This window comes from Mauremys mutica, chromosome 12 (genome assembly GCF_020497125.1).
Source record: "Mauremys mutica isolate MM-2020 ecotype Southern chromosome 12, ASM2049712v1, whole genome shotgun sequence".
Taxonomy (NCBI): domain Eukaryota; kingdom Metazoa; phylum Chordata; order Testudines; family Geoemydidae; genus Mauremys; species Mauremys mutica.
The window spans coordinates 32,490,400-32,502,804 of record NC_059083.1 but is presented as its reverse complement, the minus strand read 5'-3'; positions in this window follow the sequence as shown (position 1 = coordinate 32,502,804).

Sequence of the window (12,405 nt, the reverse complement as noted above, 5' to 3'; positions counted from 1 at the left end):
GGGGGATGGAGCTGCCCCTTGCCCAGCCACTCTATGCTGCGCTACCTCACAACAAAGGGACTGCGCCAGCAAAGGCAGGAGGGGAGACACACATGTTATGGCAGTTCCCCCCATCCCCCTAGCACTCACCGGGAGATGACTTTGACTCTGAGGGGGCTTCCTGGAGTCTGGACCTGAGCAGCTGGGGCTTGGTATTTGATTTTATGGGTTATTGATCCAAGAGTGCTGTGTTGTTTCCGTATTCAAAACAGTATTAATCAAGTTGATAGTCTTAGGGTACGTCTACACTACGGGACTATTCCGAATTTGCATAAACCGGTTTTGTAAAACAGATTTTATAAAATCGAGTGTGCGCGGCCACACTAAACACATTAAATCGGTGGTGTGCGTCCATGGTCCGAGGCTAGCGTCGATTTCTGGAGCGTTGCACTGTGGGTAGCTATCCCGTAGCTATCCCATAGTTCCCGCAGCCTCCCCTGCCCCTTGGCATTTCCGGGTTGAGATCCCAGTGCCTGATGGGGCAAAAATCATTTTCGCGGGTGGTTCTGGGTACAGCCTCACCCCTCCCTCCCTCCCTGACAGCGGCAGACAACCGTTTCGCGCCCTTTTTGCTTGGTGAACCGTGCAGACGCCATAGCACAGCAAGCATGGACCCTGCTCAGCTCCATACCGCAATCGTGGATGTTTTAAACACCTCGCGCACTCTCGTGCAGTATATGCTGAACCAGGACCTTCGAACCGAGGCGAGTAAGAGGCGGATACGGCAGCGCGGCGATGACAGTGATGAGGACGTGGACACAGAATTCTCTCAAACCGCGGGCCCCTGCGCTTTGGAGATCCTGATGGTAATGGGGCAGATTCTATCCATTGAACGCCGATTTTGGGCCCGGGAAACAAGCACTGACTGGTGGGACCGCATTGTGTTGCAGGTGTGGGACGATTCCCAGTGGCTGCGAAACTTTCGCATGCGTAAGGGCACTTTCATGGAACTTTGTGACTTGCTTGCCCCTGCCCTGAAACGCCATAATACCAAGATGAGAGCAGCCCTCACAGTAGAGAAGCGAGTGGCGATAGCCCTGTGGAAGCTTGCAACGCCAGACAGCTACCGGTCAGTCGGGAATCAATTTGGAGTTGGAAAATCTACTGTGGGGGCTGCTGTGATGCAAGTAGCCAAAGCAATCACTAAGCTGCTGCTACGAAAGGTTGTGACTCTGGGAAACGTGCAGGCCATAGTGGATGGCTTTGCTGCAATGGGATTCCCTAACTGTGGGGGGGCGATAGATGGAACCCATATCCCTATCTTGGCACCGCAGCACCAGGGCACCCAGTACGTAAACCGGAAGGGGTACTTTTCAATGGTGCTGCAAGCACTGGTGGATCACAAGGGACGTTTCACAAACATCCACGTGGGATGGCCAGGGAGGGTTCATGACGCTCGCGTATTCAGAAGCACTACTCTGTTTAAACGGCTGCAGCAAGGGACTTACTTCCCAGACCAGAAAATAACAGTTGGGGATGTTGAAATGCCTGTCGTTATCCTGGGGGACCCAGCCTACCCCTTGATGCCATGGCTCATGAAGCCATACACAGGCAGCCTGGACAGTGGTCAGGATCTGTTCAATTACAGGCTGAGCAAGTGCAGAATGGTGGTGGAATGTGCATTTGGCCGTTTAAAGGCTCGCTGGCGCACATTACTGACTCGCTCAGACCTCAGCCAAACCAATGTCCCCTATGTTATTGCTGCTTGCTGTATTCTCCACAATCTCTGTGAGAGTAAGGGGGAGACCTTTATGGCGGGGTGGGAGGCTGAGGCAAATCACCTGGCCGCTGATTACGCGCAGCCAGACACCAGGGAGATTAGAAGAGCACACCAGGAAGCGGTGCGCATCAGAGAAGCTTTGAAAACGAGCTTCATCAATGGCCAGGGTACAGTGTGACTGCTGTGTTTGTTGATGAACACCCAACCCCCTTGATTGACTCAGTCCCTGTAAGCAACTCCCCCTCCCCCTTCGAGTACAGCTTACTTATGCAAATAAAGGCACTCTCATTTAAAAAGCATGATTTCTTTATTTTTTCATTATAAAAAGAGGGAGAGAAGTAAGGGTGTGCTTTGGGAGGAGGAAAGGAGGGATGGAGAAGGCTATTAAAAAAAATTCAGAGTAACGGCATCCTTCTGGTTGGGCTGTCCACGGGGGTGGAGTGGGCGGGTGCACGGAGCCTCCCCCCACGCGTTCTTACACGTCTGGGTGAGGAGGCTAAGGAACATGGTGAGGGGGGAGGGTGGTTATACAGGGGCTGCAGCGGCACTCTGTGATCCTGCTGCCGTTCCTGAAGCTCCACAAGACGCCGGAGCATGTCAGTTTGATCACGCAGCAGCCCCAGAGTTGCATCCCGCCACCGCTGATCTTCCTGCCGCCACCGCTGATTTTCCTGCCGGTCTTCCTGCCGCCACCTCTCATCTCGGTTGTCCCTCCTGTCCTCACGTTCATCCCTCCTGTCCTCACGTTCACTGGCCTCTTTCCTGTAATTTGAAACCACGTCCTTCCACTCATTCAGATGAGCTCTTTCATTGCGTGTAACTTCCATAATATCCGAGAACATCTCATCTCGCGTCTTCTTTTTCCTCCGCCTTATCTGTGCTAGCCTTTGGGATGGAGGAGGGACGCTTGAAAAATTTGCAGCTGCATGAGGGAGATAAATATTTAGAAAGATACATTTTACAGAACAATGGTTATACTCTTTCACAGTGAAAAGCACTATTCACCTTACATAGCACATGTGATTTCCCTACAAGGTCGCATTTTTCATCTTAATAGTCAGGGGCGGCTCTAGAAAATAGGCTGCCCCAGGCAGCGCGGTGTGCTGCGCCGCCCTTCCTCGGTCCCGCGGCGGGTCCCCTCTTCCCGCGGCTCCGGTTGAGCTCCCGCGGCAGGTCCACCGGAGCCCCGGGACGAGTGGACCTGCCGCAGGCATGACTGCGGGAGCTCCACCGGAGCCGCGGGAACAGCGGACCTCCCGCGGGCACGGCTGCGGACGGTTCGCGGGTCCGGCGGCTCCGCTTGAGCTGCCGCAGTCATGCCTGCGGGAGGTCCAGCCGAGCCGCGGGACGAGCGCCCCCTCCGCAGTCATGCCTGCGGCAGGTCCGGTCGTCCGCGGCTCCGGTGGACCTCCCGCAGGCATGACTGCGGCAGGTCCACCGGCCCAGCCTGCCGCCCCCTAGATTTGGCCGCCCCAGGCAACAGCTTGGTTTGCTGGTGCCTAGAGCCGCCCCTGTTAATAGTGACTGCTTGCATCTCTGGGGTTACAGATCTCACAGACACAGGTCCAGGCATCAGGATTCAGCTTGCATGCGGCCATGGTAAGCCACTGTCTCAGTGATTTACCCCTCCCCCCCCAACGCATGGCTAATACCACGCTAGCTCCCTGCTAATCAACAACCTTCCCCCTCCCCCCCACCCACTGCTTGTCCGGTAGCTTGGGGAAGATCGCCTCGCCGGTGACCAAACAGAAAAGATCATCGGCATTTCACCCCTCCCCTCCCCCCGCTTCGCTACGTGCAGGAAAGTGTTTTTTTTAAGCTGCTGCATTCCACGAACCCAGTAGAAAAATGGCCACCCCCCTTACTTAAATTCCTGATTTTTAACCAGGTTATCCTGAACGATATCACTTTGCTGAGGATAACAGAACAAGATAAAGAGCGGATGCTTCTTGAATGCCAGCAGTCACCGGGACCATACGCCGCTATGCTTTGCCATGCAATGATACCTGATTACTTGCTACATGCATGGCATGGTAAAGTGTCCTACCATGGTGGGCGGAACAAGGATGCCTTGCCCAGAAACCTTCTGCAAAGGCTTCTGGAGTACCTACAGGAGCGCTTCATCGAGATGTCCCTGGAGGATTTCCTCTCAATCCCCGGACATGTTAACAAACTTTTCTAAGTAACTATACTGTCTGCGAATGCATCCCAAGTCCTCAGGGCAAATCAATCATTAAAAAAGGCTTGCTTAAAAAACACTGTTTGCTATTTGCAAAGGTACACTCACCAGAGCTCCCTTCCAGGGCGTCATTCTCTGCAATAGTTGCTTGTGAGGGCTGGGAGCAGGGTAATTCCGTCAGGGTGATAAAAAGCTCCTGGCTGCTGGGGGTCACGGAGTGCTGTGTGCTCTCTGCGAGGTCTTCCTCTTCTTCTTCCTCTTCATCTTCCCCGTCTGCATAATCCTCAGACATGGCAGAGATTACAACCCCCACCTCGGAATCCACGGTCAGGGGTGGGGTACTTGTGGCGCAGCCCCCTAAAATTGCATGCAGCTCATCATAGAAGCGGCATGTTTTTCGACCTGCCCCGGACCTTCCATTTGCTTCTTTGGTTTTCTGGTAGGCTTGTCTGAGCTCCTTAACTTTCACTCTGCACTGCACGGAGTCCCTGCTGTGGCCTTTAGCAGTCATAGCCTTAGAAATTCTTTCAAATACTTTTTCATTTCGTCTTTTGGAACGCAGTTCTGTTAGCACTGAATCCTCTCCCCATATAGCGATCAGATCCAGTACCTCCCGAGCGGTCCATGCTGGGGCTCTTTTTCGATTCTCAGGAGACTGCATTGTTAACTGTGCTGATGAGCTGTGCGTGGTCACCTGTGATGATGAGCTCTCCACGCTGTCGAAGCAGGAAATGAATTTCAAAAGTTCGCGGGGCTTTTCCTGTCTACCTGGCCAGTGCATCCGAGTTGAGAATGCTGTCCAGAGCGGTCAGTGGTGCACTGTGGGATAGCTCCCGGAGGCCAATACCGTCGATTGCGGCCACACTAACCCTATTCCGATATGTTAATACCGATATTAGCGCTACTCCTCTCGTCGGGCAGGAGTACAGAAACCGATTTAAAGAGCCATTAAAATCGATATAAGGTGCCTCCTAGTGTGGACGGTTGTGGCGTTAAATCGGTTTTACGCTCCTAAAACCGATTTAAACGCCTAGTGTAGACCAGGCCTTAGTTAAATACATTTTTCTGACGATAGTGATATTGTGCAATAGAGGGAAACTGTTAAGCGCTTACTGTTTCCAGTCCGTTTTTACATTATTTAAAAATATATATAGATCGGCTTACAAGGCAGGTGGGGGGGGGGGCACAGGGAGGCGCAGGATATGGACCCATTCTGGACACCACCAAAAATTATACAAACCTGTTGCCCCTGCCGCTGTGCCAGCACAACGGTAAATAGAAGTCGTTGCTGCACTATGTCATTGTCGGAGAAAAACTTAGTTCTCACTTTTTGGTTGGGTGCAGCAGAGTCAGATACTTTATTTTCTCTTTACAATTGTATAGAGGAGGGAGTGCCCTAGGACACAGGGTTTCCCCAGTCCTAGGCAGGTCTCTCCCCAAGTAAACAATTACAGCAGCATTTATACTTTTTGTTACATACAATAATAGCCAACGGCTGCATTTTGTTTATACCTAGGCCATCTTGATATCTTATTTTTCTCACTTCTATTTAGACGCCAATTTACATTCATTATCGACACAAGGTCGCAACGACTTCTCCCACAGTTCTTTCCCACTCGCCTCACACAATCCTCACTTCTACAAGCCTCGCGTTATTAGGGTTACAGCCAGCCTGACTCTTGCTCACAGAGACTGTCATGCATTGAAATCCCTGTCCGTTCTTGCTCTACTTCCACATCATCCATTAGTTCACAGGGGCACTTGTTAGAGCTGTTATTGTGCAGCAATAATAAATACAGAGAATGATAAACAATTCGCTTGGCAAATGTTTAAAAACACTCCAGATGTATTTAACATGGGGAGAGATGCAAAGTGTTTGATTTAACAGGGAGCCATCCGCTCAGGTCCACTTCATTGCAGGGGTTGTAAAGTTAAGTCCAATCCAAACAGGACTTTTGCCTGGCATGAAATCCTGTATGAACCCCCTCCTGGGATCTTCTCATTTCTGTCCCCACCAACTGCATCTGAGGAGGGGGGAGGCCAATGCTTATGTGGCTGCATCCTCCAGACTTTCCAGAGTCCCCCATCCTAGCTGTGAGGGGAGGGGTCTGCAGGAGGGGATTTGCCGATCCCAGCTGTGAAGGGACCCATCCAGACATGCAGGACTGTGGGCAGAGATATGACTGAGAACAGGAGGTCTCATGGGCAGCGTGAGATGTGTATTGAGAATTGATCCTAGAGTCAGTATTTTCTGTGGCCACCAGCTGGAGGGTTCTATTGTTTCTGGTTCTGTTTTTGAACATAAAGAATTAAGGGGCAAAAAGAGCAGGGGGGATGGAGAGAAATTAACAAAGGGGAAAGTGAGGCTGAGTCTCAGGGGAAACTTCCTGGCAGTGAGATCTGTGAGGCTGGGGAACCATCTCGCCCACAGGTAGCGCTGGGCACCCCATTATTCCATGTTGCCTCTGGGAACCCTGCATCATCAACCCCCCCCCAAGACCTCACAGTGCATATGAGCTGAAACAGCCCCACAGCCACCTCTGGGCCCTGCTCTGGGCCTCCTCCCTGTGCTGCCTGCAGGCTGAGTGAGGCACAGGCATCGGTAGCAGCCTGGTGTATTGCAGCCTCCAGGATTCCCCAGAGGCAGCAGGTGGTGCTGCCCCCAGAGTATGTCAGCTGCACTGCACAGCAGTTACATTCCTGCTGGGACTTCACTCCCTCCTCCCACAAGGAGGAGCTGCCCCAGCTGTCAACAGGTCTCTGCAGGGCCAGGGGCCCTAAGCAAGAGCCCCTGGTGAGTCGCACGGGAACACACAGTGCAACAGGGGAGAGTCTAAGGGGAGATCCTGGAGGAAGCAGAATCAATTGTGAACAGGCCCTAAAGTGCCGGGGCTCAGGGCTTTGGGCTGTTCTGCCTGTAGCTGGTTCCATGAGGTGAGGCCCATGGTGGTGAAATGAATGAATGAGACTGAATTTCCCCTCCCCGTTCCTCTCCCAGGGCCCTGGCTGCTGCAGCCCCCCACCCCAGCCCCGCTCTGTCTCTAGGAGGCTCTCAGCTGTCCAGTCTGCCTCGATTTCGAACTGTGGGCAGAATTTCTGCTGAGTCTGCATCACTCACAGCTGGGAGGAGTTAGAAGGAGACTTTCATGGACAGGTGTAAACACCGTCCACCATCACGGCAGGGTGTGTGGAGCCCTCCTGCAAAATCCCTGCTCTGTTCACCAGAACCAAACCGGCTGGGGCAGGAGCTTCCCCACGAGGAGTTATTGGCGCTCCCATTGCTCTAGGTGGCTTCTCAATACACCACAGAGGGGATTAAAGGTGCCGTTACCCCCAACTCTGTCATCAAGGTCCCCCATTTGCCCACCCCACCCAGTGCCAGGGGCCCCAAGTGTCTCCCATTTTCTGCTTCCAGATTTCTGACACAATCCGTGCAGTTCTGCCTGCTGATGCCTAGAACATTCGCTGAAGTGTTGGAATTGATCAGATGCAGCATTGAACCATTATTGTGTTACAGAGAGAGGTGAAATGCATTGAGTTGAATGTAAGACAAAAAATACACGTGTGCCTGCTGGACGGGATGAAGAGGGGCATTGGGGGCAGAGAAATAGGCAGTTTGGGGGAGAGGGGTTTAGTTTTGCATTGAGGGATGGGGGATTATACAGATGGGAATAAATGGGAATGGGTGACAGGGGAGGGAAGAGAGGTTGAGGGCTCACCTGAGAGGCGGAGGTGGATGTGACGGGTCCTCACAGCACAACCTAGACTGTGGGACCACTGACCCCTCCCAACCCACCAACCAAGGCTGCCTTTCGCCCTGTGATCCTGGTGTCAACCTACAAGCCTTGACAGGCACTGCACATACACAGCCACTCACAGGCAGGGACACACCCAGCTGTGTCACATGAATGATCTCCCAGCCACTCATGGACCATCAATAGGGAGGCTCCAGCCAATTCCCCACAGCTCCCCTGCCTTACACCCCACAATTATACTGCCTTGCACTGCTCAGGAGTCTGGCCCATGTAAATTCATTACTTACTTCACCACTTCTTCATAGGAAAGTGGACATGCTCCAGCCTTTGTAACCTGAGCTGAGATTCCCCCTAGCACTTCAACGAAACACACATTGGTGTAGGTAAAATATAAAACAGATTGATTAACTACAGAAAGGTAGGTTTTAAGTGCTAAGTATCAGGCACAGAGATCAAAGCTGGTTACCTAAGAAATACAAATAGAAATGCAGGCTAAATTCTGACTTTAATGGACTAAGCAAGCTTGAATCAAGCAATGTCTTGCCCTAACAGATGGTACAAGCTGGTAAGTTCGTTAAAACACAGACAGGACTCCAGGCCAGCCTGGAACCAAACTTTCCCTGTCCCCAACTGCCCCCTCCTGAGACCCACCCCCAAACTTCCCCCTTAGGGCCCCACCCCCTACCTGCCCCTGACAAACCCCTGGGACTCTCATGCCTATCCAACCGCTGCCTGTCCTCTGACTGCTCCCCCGAACCCCAGACCCATCTAACCCCCCTTCTCCCTGCCCCTGACTGCCCCCGCGAACCTCTGCCCCATCCAACCCCCCCTGCTCCCCATCCCTTGACTGCCCCCCCTGAAACCCCCTATATCTTCTCCAACCCACCAGCCCCCTTACCGTGCTACTCAGACCAGCATGTCTGGCTCCACGCAGTGCCAGACACGCTGCTGCATACATGCTGCCGTGCTCCCCCATGAAGCCACAGCTCCCCGCCCTCCCAGCACCTGCCTTCCAGATTTGAACACCTCAAAATTCAGGAGTGCTCAAGCTCAGTTTGGGCAGCTGTTACTTCATTTCTCTTAAATCAAATATACTGATCCACTGTAACTTGCTGTAGAAAAAGTAGGATAAAATTGAGCAAGAAATGCTTCCCAGTGGTTATTAGGACTGGAATTGCTATTTTCAACAGCCACTGCCTTTTTGTTTGTTTGTTTGAAAGGAAGACAGTGATATTGCATGGGCAAATTCCCCATAGAAAGAAAGAGTGGAACAAAAGAATAATAAAGGCACCTCAACTTTTCCTCATTTATGGAGGACAGTCTTATAATATGCAGCCAGATATCCTCCAATCACACAAGCTGAAAATTGTTCCACTTTACTGCAGCTCTGTAACCATATGGGACCCAATCCTGTCTGTGTTCTGTGCTCAACCAAAATTCCTGCTGAATGACCTGTCCAGGGCTGCGGCGGAAGGAGGGTGCAGGTGGAGGGGGGGAGAGCCCAGGGCTGGGGCAGCAGGAGGTGCGGTGAGGAGCCCAGGGTTGGGGTGGGGGGCAGCCAAATTTTTTTTTTGCTTGGGGTGGCAAAAAACCTAGAGCTGGCCCTGCAAGTGATGATGTCACTCTCCCTCTTTTATACTTTCTTCCAGCTGCTAGAAAGATCCTTGGGAGGGGTGTTAGGCCTTGTCTACACTAGTGTTTTGTCAATGCAAGTTACACTGACAGTCAAAAACCAGTATAATTACATCGCTTGTGCATGTTCACACTATGCTCCTTCTGTTGGCAGAGCGCAGCCACACTTGGTGCTCTAGCATCAACAGTGAGAGCAGTTGGGAAGGCTGGATCCCGCACTCCTCTCTACTGGGGTGGTCACTGTTATGAACTAGGTCTGGTGATTAATCACAGTTAACTCATACAATTAACTAAAACAATTAAATTATTAAAAACAATTTTAAATTAATCACGATTAATCACAGTTTTAATCGCACTGTTAAACAGTAGAATACCAATTGACATATATTAAATATTTTTGGATGTTTTTCTACATTTTAAAGTATTTATTTCAATTACAACACAGAACACGTTGTGGGGAGCTGGGTTGGGCTGGGGGAGGCAGCAGCTGGGGCTGGGCAGTCACCATGGGGGACAAGGTTCTTCTCACTGTAGAGGATTTTACATCATACATTAATAACCAGAGGAAATGAGGTGATATCAGTGGGGATTTTATTTCCAAATGGAAGAATTAGAGAGAAAACAGCAACATCTGCAGCTGGAGACGAGTGTCTAGTATTTGAAAAATGGCCTTTCCTTAAAGGTGACCTGAAGAGGTGAGAATAACTGGGAGCTGCTTCCTTTTGTGATTCTCTAGGTCACATAGGGGAGGCCTGACAGCTTCCAGGCAGGGTTTTTTCCACCTGAAAAAATGAATTGCTCTTGAGTTTTCTCCCCAAAATACCTTCACTCCCCTGTTGTTGCTGTGGCTGGTTGGGAAACTACCATGTGTATCTGGAGCTTTCTTAGGGCCAGTCTACACTTAAAACACTGCAGTGGCACAGCTGTGCTGCTGTAGCACGTCAGTGAAGATGCTCCCTGCACCAACTTCCCTGCGAGCTGGTAGCTGTGTTGGAAGAAGCCCTCCCCTGTTGACAAGTTTACACAGGGGTTAGATCAGTTTAACTGTGTCAATCGGGGGTGGATTTTTCACACCCCCAGGGGTGTAGTTCTACCTACTTAATTTCCTACTCGAAACCTGGCCTCAGATTCTCAGCACAGATGAAGGTGCTGAATATTGAACTAACAGATCTTTTGTGCCAAGTGTTCTTAAGACCAGAATTTTTAATTAGTAAAAGAATAAAAAAGTTTGAAGGCCTTTTTCACCTCTATTGATCCCAAGGAAGCAACGATCAGAAAACTCATTATTTGATCTTTTCATGGTCACCTTTAAAAATTGTGGCTGCATCACCTCAATTCAGGATTAGGTGGAAGGGAGCTTGATGTTGGTAAAGGTCTGTGCCCCAGAAAGGTCCAATCACACCTTTCTACCATTACTTAATTACACTAATAAATAAAATGCTGATGAGGAAGGTAAAGCCCTGACACTAGGAAGTGTAATTTCAGAGTCATAAAATATGAAGTGTAGCCTTTTCTATTTAGAGTAAATGTAGTGATGTTGTCTTACATCACTCTGGGTTTGGTTCTGGTTGCTACAGTTTCCAGCTCAACAGATTGAAAGTCACCTCTGCTACGCATTTCAGATGCAGGGTCTCTAGGAACTCATGAAGACCAAGGATAGTGACCACACATACGTCCGCCACGTCTAATCTGCATTACGAGTTTTATTAGAGTCACAAGCAAGATTATAATTACCAAAGCGTATATAAATCTTGTGAATACCTATGCACACGTTATTAATATAGTCATACTTGTATCCTCAAAGATACCCTTAGGGTCTGATGGATTCCTCAGCAATTGATCATCCATAGAGGGATGGTTCCTGCTGGAAATTTTCCCTTGGGCACTCCCAGTTTTACTCAACCTGGGAACCTGCCTTCTCTCTAAGGTGCAGGGCATCAAGTGCGGCACACCTAATTCGTGGAGCCATGCAGGTGTGGCTCCACTAATTAGGCACCTGAACCCCAGAGAGGATGCACATGTAAGACAGTGAGGTGGGAAGGGGAATAGGAGGTAATGGGGGGGAGTTTGGGGTGTGTAGGGCTGCTGAGGCGAAGGAGCAATGCCTCTCCCCTAACCCCTGCTGAGCTGTCTGGCCCCGGAAAGAGAGAGACATCTCTCTCCCAGCCCCAGCTCCGGGGCTGAGGTAACAGGTTGGAATGCAGGGGCTGCCAAGCCCGAGCTGGCCTTTGGGAATCCAGCTGATCTCTGCAGACAGGTTTGTATTTTCCTGTTACACTAGAGAGGGGGAACCTTCCCTCTGCAGGAATTAAAGTTCCCTCTGGGAGGTGACTGGCCTGATCCTTTGTGAGCTCTTGCTTTCCACTAGCCTCTCAGGTAGGGTGACCAGACAGCAAATGTGAAAAATCAGGACGGGGGTGAGGGGTAATAGGAGCCTATATAAGAAAAAGACCCAAAAATCAGGACTATCCCTATAAAATCAGGACATCTGGTCACCCTATTCTCAGGCAGCTCAGCTCCAGGAGTGCTGGGGCCCAGGAGAGATGCTTCTTCCCCCAACCTCTGCTGAGCTTCACTGGCTGGACAGATAAGTGCGTTGCTGAATCAACCTTCCTGAATATTCCTCACTGCAGAGCTTTCTTCTTCAGTGACATAAATTCTTAGAAATGCTGGTTCCTGCTCCTGACATTCCCAGCCATGTATTTGCCTTCATGCCTCCCTGTTTCCAACCCATGTCTTTGTTTTCTTCACAGAGCAGAGTTCAGTGGATTTCTTGTACTACTTCTCCCCTTAAAGTGGCAGAGTCAGAGCAGTCAGGACCTCCCTCCAAATGAGGAAAGCAGTAGGGAGAACAAGAGCAATTACAGGCAGGTGGGGGCTTCTCTCAGAAATAGGCATTAGGGCTCTGACAAGGGAAGGCTGCAGCATTTCCACTGATAACTTAAAATTACAAATAGGCACAGTAAGAAAAATGCAGCATGAGAACTTATTAGAGTTTGATTTAAGGATGTTTACTTGGTATATTTTGAAAAGTGATGCTGACAATTTGTGTTTTAATTGTTACAAAGTGTTAACTTTCT